Below are 21,269 nucleotides of genomic sequence, written 5' to 3' on the forward strand. Positions count from 1 at the left end.
CTAAGATAACTTATTTTGTCCCTTTATTTTTAACCTTTACTTTTTCAAAGCAGTTTATTAATAATTCAAATAAATACAATATTATCATTTCTTTTAACTCACCATTGCTTCTTGTATCTCACCTTTTCATGTTGGATTTCTTTTTATTTTGAGTACTTTCTCTGTAAATGTTTTCAAGAGTCTGTGGACAATGAATTTTCTGAGCCTATGTGTGTCTGCAAATGTGTATCACCTTTTCTCTTAAAAGGTAATCTGGCTGCCCATAAAGTCCTAGGTTCCAAATTTTACTCCCCACAACCCCCTGTCTTGAAATATATTTCTCTTTGAATGCTGTGTGGTCAGTGGAAAATCTTCAGTCTGATTCTCATTCTTTTCTGTGTTTATTTTTAAAATATTTTATTGTGAGAAAATAATCATAGCACAAAATGTACCATTTTAATCGTTTTTAAGTATACATTCGCTAGTATTCAGTACATTCATATTGTCGTGAGACCATCACCACCATCCTTCTCTAGAACTTTTTCATCTTCCCCGACTGAAACTCTTTACCCATTGAACACTAACTCACCATTCCTCCCTCCCCCAGCCCCTGGCAGCCAGCATTCTACTTTCTTTCCCCATGGATTCGACCACTCTGGATACTTCATACCAGTGGAATCATCTAATATTTGTCCTTTTAGCATAATGTCCTCAAGTTTCCTCCATATTGTAACATATGTCAGAATTTCCTTTTTAAGACTGAATAATATTTAATTATGTGATTATACCTTATTTTGTTTATCCATTCATCTGTTGATGGACACTTGGGTTGCTTCCACCTTTTGTCTACTGTGAATAATTCTGCTATGAACATGGGTGTACAAATATGTCTTTGAGTACCTGCTTTCAGCTCTTTTGGATATATATCCAGCAGTGGAATTGCTGGATCATGTGGTAATGCTATGTTTAATTTTTTGAGGAACCACCATATTGTTTTCTACAGAGGCTACACCATTTTGCATTCCCACCAGCAATGCACAAGGGTTCAAATTTCCCTACATCTTTACCAACACTTGTGATTTTCTGGGTTTTTTTGATAATAACCATCTTAATAGGTACAAACTGGTGTCTCATTGTGGTTTTGGTTTGCATTTCTCTAATAATTAGTAATGTTAAGCATCCTTTCATGTGCTTATTAGCCTTTTGTTTATCTTCTTTGGAGAAATGGCTATTCAAGTCCTTTGCCCATTTTTGAACTGGGTTGTTTGGGTTTTTTGTTGATTTGTAGGAGTTCTTTATATATTCTGGATATTAATCCCTTATCAGATATATGATTTGCAACTATTTTCTCCCATTCTGTGGGTTACATTTTCACTCTGTGATGGTGTCCTTTGATGGAAGTACTTAATTTTGATGAAGTCTACTTTTTTTCTTATGTTGCCTGTGCTTTTGGTATCATACTCAAGAAATCATTGCCAAATCCAATGTCATGAAGTTTTCTCCTATGTTTTACTCTAAGAGTTTTTTAGTTTCAGCCCTTACAAGTAGATTTTTGATCCATTTTGAGTTAATTTTTATATATTATGTAAGGTAAGGGTCAAGCTTCATTCTTTTGCATGTGGATATCCAGCTTTCCCAGCTGCGTTAGTTGAAAAGACTATCCTTTCCCCACTGGATGGTCTTGGCACCCTTGTTGAACATCGATGACCATATATGCAAGGGTTTATTTCTGGACTCTGTTCTATCCCATTGGTCTATATGTCTGTCTTTATGCCCATACCACACTGTTTTGATTACCGTAGCTTTGTAGTAAGTTTCAAAATCAGGAAGTGTGAGACCTCCAACTTCGTTTTCCTTTATCAAGATTGTTTTAGCTATTGATTCTCATAGCTGATTCTTTTGCATTTAGTCTCTTCCCATTTCTAGTCAAGTATTCAGAAAATGTATTATGTATGAAACCATTTTGAAAGAACTACTCAAAAACTCCCTGTAGTAAAATAAAAAATTAATTCAATAAAGGAGAAGCAAGAGATATGTAAATTATCTGTGATTAATTAACAAACAGTAAAACAGTTGCATGTTATAATTATTAATAATATAGCTGTGAAGCTTAAGACAATTGTTAAGAAATGATTCCTAAGAAAGGAGAAGCATGAAAATTAAAAGCAATTTAGAATATTTTAAATAAAAAGATTTCAAAAAAGAGAGCAGGTAGTGCAGAAAGGGAGTCACACTGAACTGACTATATATGTTAATTAATGTTCAGTTTGGATAAAAAAAATGAATAGACATGTGTGTGTTACAAATCTAAGTGAAATACTAGAAGAAAAAATAATATATATAACTTTTAAGAAATATTACAGGAAAAATAAAAACAATCAACTGAGTTAAAGATAGTAAAGACTAAAAAAAAACAAATAATAAAACTTAAAAAGTAGAAAACCCTCAAAAAGATGATGAAGAAAGGTCTAAATGAAAATGTCATCCCTCTACCCTACTGCCACTCCACCAAAAGAAAAAATGGAACAGGTTAAATTCCCAGTTAAAAGACAGATGCTCTGAAATTGAGTAAAGGATTAAATTTTGTCTATACGGTATTAGGTGAGACACTGCTGATTACAATGACCAAAAAGGTAAAAATGTAAAGGCATAGACAAAAATATAACAAGCAATATTACATAAAGAATGAGGAGCAGCAATACAAGTAGCAGAGTAGAATTCAAGATGGGAGGGTGTACAGGAAACTAAAGTATTTTATGTTGATAAAAGATACAAACCACCAAAAAGAGAGAGCAGTCGCATTAGCTTTGAGATGTTGAAAGTAAAGCAATTATGCTTATGAAGATGCGCGGTTTATCCATCCAGGTGGGAGATGTCAAAGGGGAAGCCAGCTGGGGGTCTGGAACATCCTAGGGTTCTGACACCTGCAAAAAAAAGACCCTACGTTGCAGATAAGCGAGTGGATCTCAGGAGTCAAGATGCTGTTCATGATGCTTTGCTGCCCCACTGTGGGTCACAGTGCACCTGCCTGGACTGCAGTGTGGTCCACGGGGCCCTCCAGACTAAGGATGCTGTACATGACACTCCTTCCCACCACTATGGAGCATAGTGCACCCTGTGGGGCCCGAGATGTCGTTATCACTCTGACTTCTCAGATTCCCCTTGGACCACACCACAGTCTAGGAGGGGATTCTGAGCAGCTTCCTCATTTTGAGATTCTCCATGGAGCACACCACCTGAGATTCTCATGGAATGTCAGAAGTCAGGCTTCCATTTGTGAACGCCTCTGGGAAGCACTGTGCACCTCTCCTGGAACATCAGTGTAACGCATGAGCTTCTCATGGTTTCTGGCCCCACGGTCACTTCTCTGAGTCTACCGCGAAGAGACTTTTCCCATTCATCCTGACCTGCCTCCCAACGCCTGCATTTACTAAAAATCAAAGGGTGGGAACGTGTGATGAGGAGGGAGATTCAGGGGCTTGGGATTCACTGTCAAGATCATTTCAAGTTCATATTGATTATTTAAAGTCATTTTTAAATTTGAAATATTAACATTTAAATTTTAAAATACAAAAAAAATTAATTCTTAAAATCAAAACTTTAAATTCTCACTTTTAATGAAACGTGAACATCCTCTTTTGTTCTTGTCTTTTCCAGAGTTCTCAGGGGCTGTGGTCTTACACCTTCTTCTGGGGCAACGATGGGCCATTTCCAGCAGGGACGGTGCAGCATCACCCCGGATGCCTGACTGCCACACACCTCCAGAGCATCACACTGTCTAAAAAGTAAGTTCCATGTTCATGGGGTCCCTTGTGACCATGCAGAGGGGCAAGTGCAGTCAGCATCTCTAGCAGCAGAGCTCATAGTGGTCCTGGGAGCAGATTGCCTGGAAATCAGATCTAAAGCCAGGGATAGAGTGTTATTTATCCACTAACGTCCATTGAGAAAGAATTATGAAGTGAATTTCATATTGCATTAGAATTTGTGTTTAGAATAATAAACATTGTTCTTAACAAGAACGTGACTGTAGTGAATGACCAGCAAGTGACTTGATCACACGAGTGCAAAATTATTTACTAAGTCGGTCTGTTGCCATTGGTTGCTATCATGATTGATTTTTAAAGTATTATAAGAGTAATGTAAATAAAAACAAAAATAAAAAGTCTCATCATGAAATATATTAATTACTTTCATTTTTAATATTTCCTTTTAGTTCTTGTCCAGAAATACAATTTTTTTTTGGTGAGGAAGATCAGCCCTAAGCTAACATCTATTGCCAATCCTCCTCCTTTTTTTCCCCTTTTCTCCCCAAAGCCCCCGTAGATAGTTGTATGTCATAGTTGCACATCTTTCTAGTTGCTGTATGTAGGACGCCACCTCAGCATGGCCAGACAAGCGGTGCATCAGTGTGCGCCCGGGATCCAAACCCAGGCCGCCAGCAGCGGAGCGCGTGCACTTAACCGCTAAGCCACGGGGCTGGACCCCAGAAATACAATTTTTATCCAGTTGATAGCATAGCATAGCAATTCTTTTGCCTTATGACTCTTCAAACAAACATTTTCATTTACTTTTTTGCCTATTTTTCATTTTGATAAACTTCAAATCTGCAGGAAAATGGAAAGAATAGTGCAGTGAACACATATGTTCTTCACTTGGATTTACCAATTGTTTACCCACATATACACACACATACATACCTAGAGAGATTGTGAATATGTATTTGTGTGTCTCGTGTATGTGTGTGTTCAGTTTTTTTCTCTGAATCATTGGAAAGTAAATTGTAGACATCATGACATACTTTGGCATGTATCCCCTAAGTTCATTGGCTGCCTTCTTCAAAACTATGACACCATTATCACTGTGGAATTTAACATTGATAAAGTCATATTAACCAATATATCGTCCCTATTCAAATACCTCTGGTTGTCCTCAAAATATTCTTCAGAGCTCTTTTCCCCTATCTAGCATTCAGTTAAGTTTCATGCAGTGAATTTGGTTATATCTCTTTAAATCTAAACCAAACCCTGCTTTTGTTTTTGTCTTTTGTGATGTGACGTATTTGAAGAATCTAAGCCATTTGTTTTGTAGAGTGTCTCACAGTCTGAGTTTGTCTGACTGTTTCCTCATACTTAGATTCAGGTAAACATTTCGTTTTTTTACACCACATCAGTGGGCACACCATGACATTATGACCTGGTATTGGTGATGATTAAGTTTGTTCACCTGGCTAAGGTGGCTTCTGCCAGAGCTCTCCTTTATAAAGTTACTGTTTTTTATTCCTTGTAATTAATAAGTAATCAGTGGGGTGAACATTGAGACCATGGGAATATTCTCTTCCCTAGCTAGTTTTCACCCGTTTTAGCATTATTGATGGCGGTATTATGAAGTTAACTAATCAGTTCATCAGTTCATCGGACTTTCTTCCCTGCCACATAGTCCTTCATTTTTCACCTTTTCCACAGTTGTGAGATCTCACACAAGGGAGTAGGTCAAGGCGGTCCAGAGGAGGACTCTGAAATTAGACATCTAGATATGCCTCTAGTATGCGTCTTGTCTCTGTCACACACTGACCGGATGACCTTGAGCAAATACTTCACCTTGTAACTCCTGGTGTCCTTATCCTTAAAATCAGGAGACAAAGAGTAACTACTGCATGTTGTGTCTGGCGGGGGTGGACCTCATGGTTGGCGCTCACTAAGTATCAGCTGTTAATTATTATCGGAGGCAGGGGGATGGGCTGAGTGCGATCCGATGCTGCTTCACCCCAGAGATGTTTTGTGAGCAATGAAAGCTGAATGGGACCTTTGACAAAAATGCTGATGGACCTGAATGACAGGGCAGAGGCTCCCCATGATCCAAATGGTCATATTTTTAAGTCCCTGCAGTTAGGAGATTGCGTAGAGAAGCAAAATTGCCATGACAGGAAGCATCCTTCAGTGACCAATGTCCTGATGAAGTCCCCTCTGCCACGCTGGTTATTTCCAAGGCTCTCGTCACCCTTCACTCCTTCCCCTCACTGGCCTGGATCTCCCCGGTCTGCTGTCAGCTTGCCTTTCAGTCACTAGCAACCAAGTGGACTTTTTGTTTGGAGAATATTGGGTTTCTTTCTGTTTAGATCAAGTCTCCATAATTTTATTTGAGCTCTATTGCCATGGAATCTTCCTTGAGAACGTTTTAGAAATTTTACCAAGAAAATGGCTTGTGAATATACATGTTAGTTTAGAAGCTACACATGGGCATGGATTGGACTGAATCTTAAAAAAAAAAAAAAGGTTGCCCTTGGAGAACATTTTTAGCTAGAATATGTTTTAAATGCTTCCTCTGAAAATTTCACTTGCCTAGCTTTCCTCCCCACAATTCTGGTTGTTTTTTTATTTTTTTGGTTTTTTTTTTTGCTGAGGAAGATTGGCCATGGGCTACCATCCATGCCCATCTTACTCTACTTTATATGTGAGAGGCCTGCTACAGCATGGCTTGAACCTGCAAACCCTGGCCTACCAAAGCAGAGCACGTGAACTTAACCACTACACCACCCGGCTAGCCCCCTCCCCACAATTCTTAAAAGCAGATAAGGGCTGGTGTTCTTAAAGAGTGGCTGCTGGCAGTGTGCCTCCTGCATCCAATGTGTTTCCTGGCTTGCTGCTGGTAAGGCTAAGCTTGTGGAGATGGCCCTGTGGTGTCACCTGTTCTGCTTTCTGGGCTGATACCAACTCAGCCAGCCTGTGATAATCCGGGGCAAAGGATGGGCCCTGCGGACACCTCTGCATGGGCACCAGCCCGCAGCCTCCCTGAGATCTTACCACTTCCTCCTCCTATTTTCCTCCTCCTTAGCTGTTCACGTGCCGGGGATCCTCTGCCTGTCTCCATGTCCCCTTGATGAGCTCCTCGGGGAAGCGACCATGATGCAGGCACGACATGATAGTTAATGGGATGGGTGAAGCACAGTTAAAAATCAAATCTCTGGTTCTGCATAAACACAGAGGAAATCACTTGGGTTTCATTCAAATGTGTGGCTGGAAATATTAGGGCTGCCTGTTTCCATTTCCCAATGTGTATCCCATGGAGTTTCTGTCCACTTGGAAACCTAAGTTAGCTGATCTTGAGTGAGTAGCAGACTCCCAACCTGTGTGCTTGAGAATGGCCTGGAGGCAGCTTGAAGCCAAGGAAAAGCCCCTGTAGAGGAGCCCCCGCCCCTGACGCTTGCAGGTCCTGAGCCTTGCTGGGGGGACCAGCCTTGGGCTGGGTCCATGAGCCTCCCTCTTCCTGCTCCCTTCACGTCCCTGCTCCTTGCCACAGCTGCAGAGGTGGGGCCATCCTCTCCTGCAGCTGCTCCCCCAAGGGACCAAATCCGGAGTCCCAGGAGCTCATGTTCTTCTATGGCAGGTATGATCAGGGCACTGTGTCTATCCATGTCATGCCCCCACACTGAGCTGTAATCCCAGGAAGGATGGGCCCTGGAGCAGCCCAGGCTGGGTGGCACACCCAGACTGTGAGAGGGGCAGCAGAACCAGGAGCCTGAGATCTGCCTGGGGAACCAGGCTCTGCTCATTGGAGCCAAAGTGTGGGGCAATGGGGTGGAGGTGCTGGGCAAGATAGGCTTGTCCTTCCATCTGTGTGAAGCCTTAGCCCCATGGTCTCTGAGGTTCTCAGGTCCCTGGATCAGGTGCTCACTCATCGCTTTCTAGCTGGGTAGCCATGTTTCCCATCTGCCCAGTGGGGACAGCCGACGCTGTTGGGTCAGCCTCCCAGGGTGGGTTTGGGATGGTTGGTCCCTCCGTCCCAGGTGCTGAGTGTTGGAGGGCAGGTGGTGTGTTCGCCTCCCTCCTCTGCCTTCTCTTCTGTCTGTGCACCGGGGATTCCACAGAGCAGACCCTTTCCTGACCCGTAAGGTCCACAGTCACAGTTGTCATGGCAGAAATGACCCATGACAGAGAGAGTGCTAAAGCCCACGAGGCCCACGCAGGGTTGTCCCTCTGAGTGCTTTAACATTTTCTTCGAACTGTTTTAAGTGGAAATTCGTTTAAATCCACCCTTCCTCCTTGAGCAGAGGGGGCTGCAGGTGAAGAAGGGTGAGCAGCCGTCTCAGTTTGGCCCCGCTGCAGCCACGTGTCCCCAGCTTCCCCTTCTGAGGATGGATCTAAGAGTTCCTACCCACGGGGGCTGCCAGGGATGTGCTGACACAGTTTCCATCAAGAGACCTCGAGCCCAGCTCCTGGTTACACCAAGGCCTGGCTGTGGGGCTAAGTGTGGATCACCTCTCTGGGCCTCAGTTTCCTCATCTCTGAACTAGGGATGGTGGTGGAGGTACCCACCACACAGAGCTCAAGTGAAAACAAAGTTCATTCATGAGAAATAGTCAGGACCGTGGCACTTGCTAAGAATGCTAGAAATCATAGTTATAAGTATGAGGGCCTACGGGAGTGCCTAGCTCAAAGTGAGTGCTCTATGAATTTCAGCTCCCTTCCCTCTGCCCTCCCACTCACTTTGACTCTGTTATTATTATGAACAACTGCATTGTGAAGTCACAGCACAGCGCTGCTCCTGAGGTCATTTTGCCATAGGTGGGGTTGCGTGCGTGAGGGTCAGGCCCCGAGAGCTGTGATTCAGTATTTTTGGTCTGCTGTTCATGGTTTTCTTGTGTCACGGTGCCCAGAATTAAGAGCTCATTGTGTCTACCAAGGGCACTTCAGACTTACTGGGAAATGAGACTGGCCTTTGAGCCCATGGCCCCCCCACTGGCCACTTCTTACCTCACCAGTTGGGTGACATGGCTGGTTAACACCTGGCCCCACCTGAGCTTCCCCCTGTGCCACCCTTCCTCAGCTCTCGGACCCTCTCCTGGCCTTTCCGTCCAGACCAGATGCTGTTCCTCTGGGGCACAGGAGAGCTGCAGGGACTGCGGGAGCCAGCTGGCTGTGCTCGCAGCCTTTCTTCTGACGCTCACCATAGGGCCCCATGTGACCCGTGCACTCCTCAGCTGGTCTTGAATCCTGTGCTCCCAGCTGCACATCTAAGTACACGTCTAACATTTGACGTCATAAATTTAAATAGAGGCAAAGATGTCATTTCTAGCATACTGTAAATAATGGCATTTTAAAAAAGCACAGTTCTATCACTTTCTAAAAATATATACTGTGGAATATAAATGGCTTCGTCCGTTCCAAATACATGGCAGGATTCTTCTTCACTTTTAAGGTTTACACTATTTTGTTTTCTTCTTGAATTTGTATTTCTATTCCACATCCCCTACAGAGCTTTATCATAATTTTCTTTTTTTTTATTGATGTTTTAATAGTTTTTAACATTGTGAAATTTGGGGTTGGTCATTTTTGTTTGTCCATCACCGTATATATGTCTCCCTTCACCCCTTGTGCCCACCCCCTACCCCCATTGCCCCTGGTAACCACAATACAGTTTTCTCTGTCCATGTGTTGGTTTATATTCCACATATGAGTGAGATCATACAGTGTTTGTGTTTCTCTTTCTGGCTTACTTGACTTAACATAATACCCTCCAGGCCCATCCCTGTTGTTGCAAATGGGACGATTTTGTCTTTTTTTAATGGCTGCTTGAAAGTTGCTGATTATTCTGTCATATTCCTTTGAATATGTGTGTGTGTGTGTACAGACATATATATATATGTGTATATATATATATCTATACACATATATATGACAAAACATTTCTTTTGGCTTGAGTTATCATTACCATTTATAGTTTGTCAGTGAACGATTAATGAAAACAGCAAAATTACTTACAAAATAAAATATAACAGAAAAGAGTCTGTTAATAAGATAGATGATAGAGGGACTCCTGGGGAGACCTGGTACGAGGAATCATTTCTGTCTCTTTGTGTGGTGCCTGGAAATTTCCCATTCCAGGGCAGTGGGAAAGAAGAGCATGCAGGGCAGGCATCTTCCCCACAGAGGAATTTTAGGACAGATTATATGTTGAAATTTGAGAATTTGAAAGTTGATTGTGTAAAAGCTTTCCATGCTCATGTCCCCTTGAAAACACTTAGTGTCCCCCAGGGCTGCCCGGGCTTAGGTTGAGGACCGCTGCCCCAGGCTCTCCCTGCTCACTCAGGTCTACATCTAGTCCCCTGCCAAGGTCAGGGGTGACTTGCAACGCCCCACTGGACACCTCACCATCACCATCCACACTGCTGCACCCCCTTTGTGCTCACTCCCTGAACTGAGACCCCAACCTCCCCTACCCCTTCAGCTTCCCTTGGAACCATGGAATCTTCTACAATGCAGTTGTGTCCTTTGTATCTTTGTGGCCTTCCAAGAATCTGTGTGGACCGAGAGTCTCCCAGAGTTGTTCAGAGAGGGCATTTTGTTTTAGGTACTTTAATAGTATGTCACACCTGGGCTCTTTCTTTCCTGAAGTCAACACACCCCTCCATGTTGGCTGCAGTGTCATGGGTAATATTTCTGCACGTGGCTTTCTCTGTGGAGCAGTGGCAGAATGTGTACCTCGGGGTGGGCTTGTTGGCATCTCCAGTCAGGAAACCTTAGTCACCAGGACTTGGCTTCAGGGCCGCCTCCTCAAAGTGCAGGTGCCGAGCCATGGAAAAGAAGCACAGTCCCCAGTGAGATAAGATGAGCATCAGTTCTTTAAAGGCTTGTACCCTCAGGGGCAGTTCTTGAATCTTCTGTCATGAGAGGGGGCCTGCTATCCACATGGACACTGTGCCACCACGAATGTGTGCTTGTGGGTCAACCAATTAAGATAATGCCGGGAGAACAGTTTCTACTGGAGTCATTTTTCAGCACTTTGCTGAATTCCCTTTGTATATTGTGGGCGTTCCTAGAGTATATGCAAAGCCCAATGCATGGACAAAATCATTTGTTAGCATGTGCCAAAACTTGAACTCATTGATAAGGGACCTGCAAGAAGATAAATGGTCTGGCTCCAAGAGCATTTGAGTAACTAGGATTTATAAAGTCAGCTGGAAAAGAAATGCAGAAACAAGATGCTAAGTTAGGCTAACTCTCTATAGAGCAATACAAATGATACCTTATCTGGGGTTAATGTTTTTACTGGGGGCAGTAAAAGTCATAATATCTTATCGATTTCTGGAGATTAACCTCTAACTTTACAGGGCTATAAATCCTCTGCATTTCTATCAGTTGTGAACTGTTAGACACGTAATTATGATACTTCCCAAAAGTTTCAGAATAAGATCAAACAGGCTTATTAGTCAGTGTTCTAGCAGAATATCAAAAAGTCAAGCAATAATAATTTTTCCTTTTTTATTTTCAAGTTTGGGATAAATTTTTCTGTAATAATTAGCTAAAAAACAAAAGATGGCTGACAAATTATGAGTGATCATGTAGCACCATCAAGGTGCTGCCTTTTGGCCTGCACAATGACCTTGAGCCCTCATGTAGAGGCTGCAAGGGCATCTGTGATAGGCAGCTTCTGACATGGCTCCCAATCATCCCTGCCTCCTGACATCCACATCCTTGTGTTTTTCCCTGGCCCTTGTGTGGAGGCTGGACCTGGGGACTTGCTCCTAATACACATAATACAGCAGACGTGATGGGCTGCCACTTCTGAGATCGGGTTACAAAAAACTGACTTCCCTCATGCTCATACTCTCTCTCACTCTTCTCACATGCTTGCTCTGATGAAACAAGCTGTAACTTTGTGATCTCACCAATGGAAAGGTCCATGTGGCAAGAAATTGAGGGCCTCAGTTTAACAACCCTTGAGAAAAAATTCAACCAACAATCACATGAGTGAGCTTAGAAGGAGATGCTTCCCTGGTTAAGCCTTCAGATGAAACTGCAGCCCCAGCCAACATTTTGCTTGCAGCCTTGCGAGACTCTGAGCAAGATAACTCAGCTAAGCTACACCCTGATATGTGACCCACAGAAGCTGTGAAATAATAAATATGTGTTGTTTTAAGTAACTAAATTTTGAGATAATTTGTTTTGCAGCAATAGATAACCAATATAGCATCCATGAATTTTTATAGTATTGACTGTACTTGCTGATGTGCTTCTCAACAAAGCTCTCATTCATTTCTTTCTCTGCTTCTCCCATCTTTCTTCTCCATCCTTCTCTCCTGTTCTTTCCCCTATTCTTTTCTTTATTAATATTCCTTTCTTGATTCCTGTTTGATTTGCGTTCCCCTTTTCTGGCAGCTGTGATTATGTCTTTGGCGATTGATTAGAGAGGCTTGAACTCAGAGGCAGCTTACTTGTGGAGACAGCGTGCAGTTCCGAAAAAATCCTCCATCCTTGACCAATAGCAAAATAATTTTCTTTGTTGAAATCAATTGCTTCAACTTGCTGTGACTATTCTCTCCAGAGCTGCAAGGCTTCTTATTTGGTCTTGAGCCAATGCTTAGTGTTTGAGCAAAATTGGTTTCAGCATTGTTTCCTCAGGGGATTGTGGACATATATATTTTCTGCTTAAAAATGCAGTTTCTTTCTTGAATCAAACGGCTGATCCTGTAAACTTAAACTTCATATTCATCAGTTTTAACATAGAAACAACCTTTCAAAAATGATAAGTTCTTTTGAATGATACAAAAGTTACCCAAAGCAAATCTTCTGAAAGAATGGTATTCCAGAGGGTTTTATTAGGTTTCCAAAGTTATTTGTTTAAGAGTATATTTGCAAGTAAATAAATAGATAAAAACAACAATAATAATCATACCTAACCCTTTTTTGCTATCCACTGTGATCCAGGGCCTGTGTTATATAATCACCATTACAACCGTGTAAAGTAGGAACGTCTATTCTCATTTCAAAGATGAAGCAATGAGAACCAGAGACTAGAAGTAAATTGTCCTGGACAATTTGTTCACATGCCTGTGTGGATTAGTATTTTAAGATGAGTGTTTCTAGTGACTAAAGGTTAAAACCCAGGTAACTAAAAAAAAAAAAAAAAAAAAAACAATTAGTAAATTAACACATTAGGTCATAAAGTTGCCAGGTAATTAATTACAGAAAGCATGGTGGGATCTTAAAAATCCATCTATCTCAATTTCATCAATTTAAAATTTTCAAATCTATCCAGAGTGATGTCATCCATAGGGATATCTTTTTCCTTTTTTATTTGTTTGTTTGTTTAGGTAGACTGGCCTTTCTATTTTACTAGTCACTAATGTGTATAAATATTCAAGTAATATTTGGACTATTAAAAAGCCCAAAAGCTGAAATTTTCCTGTGCTTGTGAAATTTAAATAATTTTTTAATAGAAAAGAGCTACTGCATCTACTCCCTTTGTTTCACTTACCAAAAAATGCTGGAAACTTCCAAGTGTGAGTGTCCAGCCCACTGGTACTTCTCTCCAAATGTTTCTTAGACAGCTTTCCCCACCTCACCCCTTAATAGACACACACACACACACACACACACATACTTATGCAAACATGCACACACTCATGCACGCACCCAACCCATGCCCAACATAAACACATGTACACACAATCATACACTGGCACACAAAAGCTCACACACACACTCCTGAACACATGCACAAACTCACGTGGATACGTACACACACATGCAAGCGTGTCTCGACACAGACTAGCAAATGGACACCTATAAACACATGCACGCATGGTCTATCATCCATTTATAATTATCTTCTATATTATATGATGTATAGACTGTTCTTTTTTTTTTTTTGCATATGGATATCTATTTGTTCCAACACCGTTTGTTGAAAAGTCAGTCCTTTCTCCATCGGATTGTACCTTTGTCAAAAAGCTGTTCCCTATTTTTTGTTCATTGATCTATGTGCCTCACCTTTCGCCAATACCATGCTGTCGTCACCAGAGTAGGTTTATAATGCATTTTAAATTGGGTAGTGTGAATCTTCCAACATTTTCTTCTTTTTCAAAATTGTTTTGCCCAGTATAGTTCTTTTATCTTTCCATATAAGTTTTAGAATCAGCTTTTCCTTGTCTACAAAGAATCCTTCTGGGATGTTGATTGGGATTGCTTTGAATTCATAGATCACTATGAGAATAATTGACAACTGAACTGTACTGTATTTTACAATCCATGCAAACAGTACACCTCTCCATTTATTTAGGTCATCTTTGGTCTCTTTCATCTGAATTTTGTAAACTTACAGTTTTGTTTCTGGAATGTGTCTTTGTTCTGTTGTTCTCCAAGTCTGTACACATCCTGTTCTATCTTTCTAGCTCTGTCCACACCTCCCCCAGCCCACACTTGCATGGACACCAGCCCTCTACCTCTTTATTTACAAAGTTCCTAGCTATTTTGCAGATGAGAGATCACTTCCTTAGAGGAGCTCTCATCCTCTCCCCTAATCCAATGTAGGGCAGGTTCCTTTCCCATGTGCTTCTGTACCATCTTGTCTCTCCCACAGCACTAAGCACTGTGTGATGTAACTGCTTCTGCAATTTGTTTTTTTAGGTCACCAGCCTGAATACCCTTCGAAGGCAGAGACAGTGCCTGATTGTAGATTGTGTCTTTGACATATAACAGAGAGCAAGGGCTCAGTTAACAGCAGTTAATTCTAGAAATGGAGAAACAAAGGAATGAAGGGAAATGAAAGAGGGGGAAGGTAAATTAGCAGTTGTTGAGGTTCTACTCTGTGTCAGTCACTATGACAGGGCAGAGATGATAGATAGATAGAGAGAGAGAGAGAGATAAATAGAAAGAAATTGACAGAAAGATGGACATTGAATTAGACAAATAGAAAAATGTAAAGCAAGATATAGAGGGAGAGAGGAAGGGGGGGATAGGTATAAATAGATGGATGGATAGATAGAAAGATAGACAGATATTCAGACAGACAGGTAGACAAGCAGATAAAGGCAGATAATGAGATGAATACATTGATAGGCATATAGCGATAGATAGACAAATAGGTTGAAAGACAGATAGATAGTCGTAGAGACCCACAGATGGACAGACAGAAAATTACTTGGTTAGATAGACAGATAGGTAGACAGGTAGTAGTAAGACAGATAAAAAGAGAGACAGGTAGATAGACAGACAGACACAGAGAAAATCAGGGAAAAGAGAGGTAGACTGACAGTGAGAAAGACAGATATTTATATAGGTAGTGAAATAGATAGATAGATAAACCAATAATCAGATATACAGCCAAACAGGAAAAGACATAAATTAAAAAACAGACAGATAGATAGATAGGCAAGTAGGCAGATATGTAGGTAGGTAGTAATAGAGAGAGAAAGATGATAGGTAGGTAGGTAGTTAGGTAGATAGATGATAGAGATAGATAATATTTTTATTTAAGTTATAGTTAAGCTTAACAAAATTCTAAGAAAGATGTGGTATCTTCCACATGAATAGATGAGGAAATAAATTTAAAGAGGTTCGTGACTTCCAAAAGACCATGCTTGCCGAGAATGGCAGAGCCAAAATTCAAAATCAGCTCTACGTTTCTCCAAGGTTTTCCCTGTGCACCATCTCTTTTGCTTCCCCAACTCCCAACACCTGCTCACCAAACTGAACCTCTCTGTTCTTCTCTTGTTCACTTCTGCTTCCATACTTTAGCCCAGGCCCCTGTCATTTCTTGCTTATCTTATTTAAAAGCCTCAGTGGATAATGATGCTTAAAATATAGTGTATCCATGAACACAAGGGCAAAGTAGAAGGTAATAAAGTGAAAGTGAGCACCCTACTCTGCCCACGGTCCCATACTCCTGAGAGGCCATCACGGTCACAGCATGAGTCTCTCCTTTGGACATTTTTCAACACATGAGATTTCTTTTTCCTTTCAGTATTTTTAAATTACACTGTAATACATGGCTATTCGCATGTGTCTTAGAGAAATGTCCAGATTAACACCTATAGGAAAGGTCAGGTACTGGATGTGCCAGACTTGATTCAGCCATCCTCCTATGGAGAGGTGATTATTTTTGATATTTCTAGCTGTGCTGCAAGGAGCATCCTTATATATGCTTCTTCGTGCACATGAGCAAGTTGACTTGAGGGAAAATACTGAGAGGCAGAATTGTAGAGTTACAGGGTACGCACATTAAAAAAATTAAATACTGAAAAAAATGCCCTCAACTGACCTCACCACTAGCCTAATATACTCCCCATAGCAGTGTAAAAAAGTACCCAGTTCACCTCGCCAGAAATGATATTTTCAAACTTAAGTTTTTTAGGGGGCCAATCTTATGGGTGAGGAGTTGGAAAGGTGTGATTAATGGTTATCTTATAGTTTAATTTATATTCTCTTTATTATTACTAAGGTTGATTATCTTTTTATATATCAGTTGGTCATGTGTGTTTCCTGTAAATTGCATATTCATATAATTTTCTGATTTTTATTGGTCTGTGTGTCTTTATCTAATTATTTGGGAATGTTCATCACCTACTCTGAATGCCAATCTCTTGCTCATTATATATTTTCCAAAATTTTCTCCTGTTCTGCTATGTAACTGAAATTTTTACAGTATTTTTGGTCATTCAGAAGTTTGTTTATTGATTTTGCATTTTTTGCTATTATTAGTTTTATCAAATTTTTCTTTGATGGGCTTTTTGCTTTTTTATATTTTCAGGAGGCTTTCTGTATTAGTCAGGGCTGGCTAAATGCTACAGTAAACATTCCCCCCAGATCCTGGTGCCTTGACATAATACAGCTTTATTTCTTGCCTAAGAAATAAAGTGTTGGATAGCATGGAGAGCTCAGATTCACAGGATCACATGTTTCTTCCGTGCAGTGGCTGCATCACCCCCCAGGGTCTCAGACTCTCCACTGAATCCTCTCTAATGAGCTGGCAAATGAGGATAAGAGAGAAGTGGCAGATCCAGTGGGAGGTTTGGGGCCAGGCCTGGAAATGGCCCACTTTGCTTCCACATCACATTCCATTGACCAAAACTGAGTCATGTGGCCACACCTAACTGGATAGGGGTCCAGTAAATGTTATCTAGAAAAATGCCCAGAGGAGAAGGAAAAGGGTATGATGAACGTCAAGCAGGGCCTCCAGCACACTTTCCTAACTCAAGGTCATAAACATGTTCACTTGTACTTTTCTCTGGCACATTTATGGTTTTATTTTTTAGTTCTATGTATTTAATTTATGTGGAATTTGTTGATAAATGATAGTAAAAGAGAATCTAATTTTATTTTTTCCAAATGGATTGCCAACTTATTTTATAGTATTGCCCTTCCCCCAGTGGATTTCCACGAGTTTGGGACATTCCCAGCGTTTATCGTTCTGTCCGAGAGCCGTGCTCTCAGCCTGGAGTGACAGGAGAGTTGACCAACAGAAGCTTCCTTGAAGATACCTCTATTTTCACAGGACAGAATCTGCGGTCAGTGCTGGCCTCGGGTTGGCTGCTCAGTGATGTCAGGGCAGCATCTTTAGAGTTCTCTTTACATTTTCCAGGTGATCACAGGCTGGCACAGCTTCCTGTATCGAGTCGCTTTCAAGGTGGGAAGAACAGGGCTTCTATGCATGCCTCTTTTTTTAGGAAAGCAAAATGTTTCCCGAAAGTAGCCTAGCAGCTTGCCTTTCACAATTGAGGGCTTGTGGAGGAGGAAGAACTGGTTATCTGGATACTTCCAGCTGCAAGAAAAGCTGGTAAAGCAGAAATCAGAATTGTCTTGATTGGCTTAGACCAGTCATGACTTATCACATGGGGCTTAGCACATTGCAGCCAGGAACAGAAGCAAATAGCTGTGAACCAGCAAGGGGAGTGGGTATTAGAAAATTAACAGCACCTGCCGCAATCATATGCAATCATATACCAAATTCTCTCCATCTCCCTCTCTCCCTCTTTCCCTCTCTGCCTGTCTCCCTCCCTTTCTCTCTCTCTCCCTCCCTCCCTCCCTCTCCTTTTCCTCCTCCTCCTTTTTTTCTCTCTCTCTTTCTCTGTCTCTCTCTCTCCCTCCCTGTCACACACACTGCACACACACACTCACACACACACACACACTCACACAGGAACATGTCTCTGCAGGTTCTGTCCTCCTCCATTGGTCTGCGTGTCTCTGACTGCCGGACTCCACACTGATTTAATCGCAGTACATCTATGTTTGATGTGTGGTGGGATACACTTCTGCGTCGACTTTGGTCTTTATCAAAATTGTTTTGGAATTTCTTGCTTATTTATTCTTCTAAGTTTTAGAAACTGTCATCATCCATAAAAAATTTTGTCCTTAATGCACTGACTTTATTATAAATATGAGAATTGCCATCTTAAAAATATAGTCTTCCCATCCATTTATTTTTCTTTCTACCCTTCAATAAATATAGTTTTCTGAAAAAAAAAAAAGATTTCTCTCATTTTTGTTGTATCATCTCTACTTAGTTACAGGAATTTTTTTTGGTGTAAGCTAATATGAAATGGATCTTTTTTTGTTGTTTTTTTAAATGCTTAATTGACTAATGTTGGTATATAGGAAAAGTATTGATTTTTGTATGTTGATCTTATTCCAGCCATTTAAAATGTTCTCATTTATTTAAATACTTAGTCATGGGCTTGTTCTGAACTTTGATGGAATTGCTTCTAAAGTTTTCATTATTAGGATAGGATATTAGGTATTATTCCATATTATGTTAGGATAATTCCTTTAAGTTTGGGATCAATACCTTTAATAAGTAAAGGAAGTTTCCTACTATTCCTGGTTTCTTTTTAGTGGTATAATGAATGATGTGAGATGATAATATGGTTTTTCTCCTGGAATTTGTTGATATAGCATATTAGCATTAGAATCATGTTTGGCTGTTAGTAACAGAGAGAAAAATGATATGGAATATAGTAAGAGGGGAATTTACTTCTCCCTCACATGAGTCTGGAGTGAGGCATTTCAGGGATGGCTATAGCATCCAGAAAATTCCGTCACTTCCGCCTGAATCTCCATTCGTCCTTAGTCTCCATTATCAAAGACCCTCAATAGTGATGCAGCTCCAGGTCCCTTCTTTGTCTTCTTATGCCTTTTTCTACAGTTTGGATTCATTTGCTAATCTTTATTATAAGTTTTACATCTATATTTATAAATGACATTAGCCTATGATTTTCTCTTTTCTGTTGCTTATTTTCTAAATTTGACATCTGAATTATTCTATCTTCAGTATCAACTAGGAATAAGTTCAGCTACAAGTAACCAAGTATTTTATCTATTTAGCTTGAACAAATAGGTATTTATATCAGAAAAATGATCAGAAGTCCAAAAGGGGGTGGTCTAGGGCTGGTACAAATGTTCAGTGATACTATCAGGGCTGGACTTTTTTTTTTTTTTCCTACTCAGTTAAGCTTTTTTTTTTGTTTAATTATTTTGTTGCACTCATATTGGTTTATATCAATATGATATATTGTAATTCCAGGTGTACACTATTATGTATCAGTTTCCGTATAGAAACTGCTCACCACCAATAGTCTAGTATTTATCCATCACCATATATATGTGCCCCTTTACCCTTTTCGCCCTGCCCCCCACCCCCTCCCCCTCTGGTAACCACTAATCTGTTCTCTTTGTCCATGTGCTTGTGTATCTTCCACAAATGAGTGAAGTCATACAATGTTTGTCTGACTCTGTCTGGCTTATTTCACTTAACATCATACCCTCACAGCCCATCCATGTAGTTGCAAATGGGATGATTGTATCTTTTTTATGGCTGAGTAGTAGTCCATTGTCTGTGTGTATATATACAATGGACTACATACATACATACATACATACACACACACCACATCGTCTTTATCCATTCTTCAGTTGATGGGCACTTGGATTGCTTCCATGTCTTGGCTATTGTGAATAATGCTGCAGTGAGCACAGGGGTGCATAAATCTCTTTGTATTATTGATTTCATGTTCTTTGGATAAATACCCAGTAGTGGGATAGCTGGATTATACGGGATTTCTATTTTTAACTTTTTGAGAAGTCTCCATATTGTTTTCCATAGTGGCTGCACCAATTTGCATTCTCATCAGCAGGGTATGAGAATTCCCTTTTCTCCATATCCTCTCCAAAATGTATTATTTTTTGCCTTGGTAATTATAGACATTCTGACAGGTGTGAGGTGATATCTCATTGTAGTTTTGATTCACATTTCCCTAATAATAAGTGATGTTGAACATCTTTTCATGTGCCTGTTGCCCATCTGTGTATCTTCTTGGAAAAATGTCTGTTTATATCCTGTGCCTATTTTTTGATCAGTTGCTTGTTTTTTTGATGTTGAGTTGTATGAGTTCTTTATATATTTTGGAGATTAATCCCTTGTTGGATATATGATTTGCAAATATTTTCTCCCAGTTGGTGGGTCGTCTTTTCATTTTGTTCATGGTTTCCTTTGCCTTGCAGAAGCTTCATAGTCTGATGTGGTCCCATTTGTTTATTTTTTCTTTTGTTTCCCTTGCCTAGGTAGACATGGTATTCAAAAAGATGCTTCTAAGACTGACGCCAAAGAGTGTACTGTCTATATTTTCTTCTAGAGGTTTATGAATTCACATCTTAACTTAAAGTCTTTAATCCACTTTGAGTTAATTTTTGTATATGGTGAAAGATAATGGTCTACTTCCTGCTTTTGTTTGTGGATGTCCAGTTTTCCCAACACCATTTATTGAAGAGACTTTCCTTTCTCCATTGTATGTTCTTGGCTCCTTTGTCGAAAATTAGTTGTCCATAGATGTGTGGTTTTATTTCAGGGCTTTCAATTCTATTCCATTGATCTGTGTGTCTGTTTTTTGCACCAGTACCATGCTGTTATGATTACTATAGCTTTGTAGTATATTTTGAAGTCAGGGGTTGTGATGCCTCCAGTTTTGTTCTTTTTTCTCAGGATTCCTTTGGCTATTCTGGATCTTTTGTTATTCCATATAAATTTTAGGATTCTTTGTTCTATTTCCATGAAGAATGTCATTGGGATTCTGATTGGGATTGCATTGAATCTGTAGATTGCTGTAGGTAATATGGACATTTTAACTATGTTTATTCTTCCAGCCGATGAGCATGGAATATCTTTCCGTTTCTTTATGTCTTCTTCAATTTCTTTCAATAATGTCTTATAGTTTTCAGTATATAGGTCTTTTACCTCCTTGGTTAAAATTATTCATAGGTATTTTATTCTTTTTGTTGTGATTGTAAATGAGATTGTATTCCTGACTTCTGTTTCTGCTAGTTCGCTATTAGTGTACAGAAATGCAACTGACTTTTTTAAGTTGATTTTGTACGCTGCAACTTTGCTATAGTTGATTATTTCTGATAGTTTTCTGGTGGATTCTTTAGGGTTTTCTATCTATAGAATCATGTCATCTGCAAATAGCAAGAGTTTCACTTCTTCTTTTCCAATTTGGATCTCTATTTCTTTTTCTTGCC

The 21,269-nt window shown here is 40.3% G+C and overlaps 1 protein-coding gene across 1 annotated transcript in view; it reads left to right on the forward strand.

The window, feature by feature from the left end:
* OTUD7A (OTU deubiquitinase 7A) overlaps nt 1-21,269 on the forward strand; it is a 394,020-nt gene that overhangs the window by 164,002 nt on the left and 208,749 nt on the right. The window contains 1 exon segment of the mRNA XM_087428823.1: nt 3,637-3,764. The gene's annotated coding sequence lies outside the window, so the exon portion shown is untranslated.

Source organism: Ceratotherium simum, chromosome 3 (genome assembly GCF_057802395.1).
Source record: "Ceratotherium simum simum isolate JZ-2026a chromosome 3, ASM5780239v1, whole genome shotgun sequence".
Lineage (NCBI taxonomy): Eukaryota > Metazoa > Chordata > Mammalia > Perissodactyla > Rhinocerotidae > Ceratotherium > Ceratotherium simum.